Below are 4,220 nucleotides of genomic sequence, written 5' to 3'. Positions count from 1 at the left end.
CCTTGGTTGGTGGTTGAGACCCTGGGAGCTCTGAGGGTGCTAGTTAGTTCATATTGTTGTTTGTCCTATGGGGCTGCAAACCCCTCAGCTCCATAGGTCTTTTCTCTAACTCCTTCATTGGGGGCCATGTACTCAGTTCAATGGATGGCTGTGAGCCTCTACATCTGTATTAGTCAGGTACTGTCAGAGTCTCTCAGGAGATAGCTCTATTTAGACTGGCTTGTCCTTCATTCCATCTCTGCTCCATAGTTAATCTCTACAACTCCTTCCGTGGGTATAAAATATGTTTTTTAAATGTTAACAAATTCAGATAAATTGAAATCATGTAACTTTTCTCATTATAATGCAATAAAACTTAAAAAAAAAAAAACCAAAAAACCAAAAAGTAGATCAAATATTACAACCCAGACTCAAAAGAACACAGCTGTAAGGTTCAAACTCTCCCGGTTAGAAACCTACATGAACACAGAACCTCACCAAGTTTTCCTGAGACTTTTGTATGATCTAGGACAAATCACCAGTTGCACAAGGCATCTTATGGCATCTATTGGGAACTGTCACACTGAGTGTACACACCTCTCTTGAGTACTAATTTGAGTGATGCTTCTTCTGGCTGTATAGTACACAAGGTATTCCACCCTGTTGTGTTTTATAAAAAAGAAAAAGAAGCCAGGGATATATTTGGTGGAGGTGCCGTATGGTGTGGGGGAGGGGGTGCCTCTGCGGGCCCATGCTGAGACATCCCTTCCCCATGAGGTACCAGCCACACAACTAGAAGAGTATAGAGTTTATTTAGAGCATGGGGAGAGGAGTTGAGGGGGTAGTAGAGACAAAGTGCAGAGAGAGAGAGAGAGAGAGAGAGAGAGAGTGAGAGAGAGAGAGAGAGAGAGAGAGAGAGGAGAAGAAGAAAAAGGAGAAGAAGAAGAAGAAGAAGAAGAAGAAGAAGAAGAAGAAGAAGAAGAAGAAGAAGAAGAAGAAGAAGAAGAAGAAGAAGAAGAAGAAGAAGAAGAAGAAGAAGAAGAAGAAGAGGACGAAGAGGACGAGGAGGACGAGGAGGACGAGGAGGACGAGGAGGAGAGGAATAGAAGCTGACCATGAACATGTGGAGAGACAAGGGGGAGGGGAGTGGGGAGAGGAGGGACAGAGAGGGAAAAGGGAAAGAGAGGAAGTGAGGAAGAGAGTGAGGAGGGAGCAAGCAGCCCCTTTTATAGTGAGTCAGGCATACCTGGCTGTTGCCAGGTAACTGTGGGGCAGAGCCTAGAAGAAATGCTAACACACCCACCTGTCAACCCCAGCCCCACAGCACTTAGCTGCTTGGATTCTCTGTTCTTTGGGAAATATGCTTTGAATGTGCTTAGCCCTGCGGTGTTTGCAAGTCTTTCCCTTATCACAGGATCACTCATTCCATTGTCGAGACTCACATTTTATTGTGCCTGTTTGGTGACTACAGAAAGTTACTGTCACCAACTTCCCTATACAGCAAGCACAAGGAGTAAACCTCAATGGCCTGGAGCTTAGAGATGCACTGGCGACGTGTCCCCAGCATCTCCCTCTGCATTCTCACCCCTGCCCAGAGCCCCCAGGTCTTAGCTCTACTCCTTTCAGGACACTGCTTCACTGGGATGCCCTAGAGTGAGTGCTCTTTCTTCAAGGTGCTCCCACCTGTACCCCAAGCTGCACACAGACAACTTCTGACATGTCCTTAGTGCAGTCAAGCTCTCACAGTGCCACCGGGGCTGCTCATTAGGTGCACTTGATTGTCACACTCTGCAATCCCTTTAGTGTAACACACTACTGGAGTGCATTAGTGTAATGCACTCCATGCAGCTCACTGGCTGCATTTTCTCAAGGATCCCAGATGTTCTAGCCCTGATTTCTACACAGCTGTTTTTCCCAAGGAGTCACAAGTGACCTCCGATGGACATTTGGGCAAAAGAAGGGAGCAGCTTTTATTTTTTTCTCTTCTCTTTTGAAGCAGAACCACATTTGTGTTTTAGAAGAATCACATTTGCTCCCAGGACCAAAGATCTTCATGACAGAGAATGAAAACACTATTTTATTTTACTAGTTTTATTGGGCAATAATAACAGCATGTAAACACCATTGTCTATTTATATACAGTTATTCTAGTCTCAGCAGGATGGTGATCTTCTCCACGCTATCCCACGAAACAGCCAGGTTCACTGGTCAAGAGGACTTGAGTCTAACGCAAAGTAGAAGGTTGAGAGACTGCTGAGCGCTGAGTGTGGCTGAAGCCTCGGGACACATATGGTAGAGAGAACCAGCTCCCATATGCCGTCTTCTGACCGCCTGTGCCATGTCCACACTATGCATGAAACACACACACACACACACACACACACACACACACACACACACACACACACTGATACAGGACTGTCATTGTGAGAGCTGTGACTGTGTTGTGAGCTATTGTAGTCCAGCAGAGTGAAGGGAGCAAGAGATTCAGGGAAGAGCTGTTGTGTGGCACACTAACCACAAAGGGTGTTTCATGTGCTTTCTGATTCAGAAACACGTTTCCATTGGACTGAGGCAGGGTAATAGACACACAGTGGATGCTGATGCCACCCCATCCTGGGAAATGAGAAACATGACATTTAGGAGTGCCCTAAATTATATCAGAACATGGGGGAGGGGATCACAGGGGGAAACAGAAAGCACCATTAGCCTGGGCCTCTCTTGTTCTTCTGATTACCTGGGGTCCTATCTCATGACCTCATCACCTCTTAAGAGCCCCCAAAGACTCCCTTCTCAAAGGTCATTAACAAATGAATTGGAGGACTACGTTTCCAATTCATGAATTTGGAGAGATGTAGCCTAACCACAGTAGAAGATTGTTCTAGAGGTTTGTGTAAGAAATGTTCAAGTCAGTTGACCAGCTACAGTCTCCACTGAGATCTTGCTAGGGGCTATAAAGTAGACAGCATTCCTAAGGTAGATAGGGCAGAATTAGGGACAAGTGTTCAGTAGGACTGCTCAGTACAGCAGGATAGAGATAATGGCAAATGTTATATATTGTTTCTCCTTGCCTAATGGATCTTCATTGCAGTGAACTCATCTCCCCTCCAACCTTGAGTCTGTGTTGATAAAACTTGTTTTCAGTCACACTGACAGCCAGCCTGGAAGCCCTATCCCACAGTGAGAAAACTGCACCATGAGCAGCCAGGGACATCCAGTATGGCCTTCTCTTTCATTCTCACTGCTGCTTCCTTGAGCCCTCACAAACACCCTTTCCCTGCCCTTGTCTCCTGTGTGACACTGGAGTAGAAGGGATCTGGAAAACTTAGGGTTCCGGGGAACACAGCAGACACATGAACAAGGGACCCTTCTCAAGTCCTGGAGGCAGGAATCTTAGCCCCTGGCTCCTGGCTGGTAGCCTCACCTGTGGTCTTGGCTACATCTGGTGCCTGCTGTGTGGCGAAATCAAGTTCTGTGCCTTCTTTGAATCCCAACTTTCTTGATGGGCAATAGAGAAGTCAATACACCTATCTCACCATGAAGTAATGTAAACCTCAGTGTGCTAATTGGCACAGTGGATGCTCAATAAAGGGTAATTACTTTTACAGTGAACACGCTGAGCCTTGGCAATGAGCTTGGCATCAAATATTAATAGTAAAACTCCCTCTCTTTTTGGAACTTCTAGGACCTAAGGGCCTATATGAGTCTTTATTTTTCCTCATATTTTTGGATTTCAATCGATTAGGATAAGTTGGTAATATTAATTTTCATATTAAGATATTAAGAAAAGGTAATTGTCACTTCCTGTTGTTTTTGTTGTAAGAGGTGGAATTAGATTTGTGTGGATTTGTTGAAAGATTACTTTCTTGCTTCTTCTAGGGTGTAGTTTTGCTCCTTAAGTTGATGTTTTCCATCTATTATCCTTTGTAGGGCTGGATTTGTGGAAAGATATTGTGTAAATTTTGTTTTGTCATGGAATATCTTGTTTTCTCCATCTAAGGTAATTGAGAGCTTTGCTGGGTATAGTAGCCTGGGCTGGCATTTGTGTTCTTGTAGGGTCTGTATAACATCTGCCCAGGATCTTCTAGCTTTTATAGACTCTAGTAAGAAGTCTGGTATAATTCTAATAGGCCTGCCTTTATATGTTACTTGACCTTTTTCCCTTACTGCATCTAAAATTCTTTCTTTGTTTAGTGCATTTGGTGTTTTGGTTATTATGTGATGGGAGGAATTTCTTTTCT

The sequence above is a fragment of the Mastomys coucha genome, unplaced genomic scaffold, assembly GCF_008632895.1.
Source record: "Mastomys coucha isolate ucsf_1 unplaced genomic scaffold, UCSF_Mcou_1 pScaffold12, whole genome shotgun sequence".
Classification (NCBI taxonomy): Eukaryota; Metazoa; Chordata; class Mammalia; order Rodentia; family Muridae; genus Mastomys; species Mastomys coucha.
The sequence above is the reverse complement of the archived record's forward strand: the minus strand, read 5'-3'. Positions refer to the sequence as shown.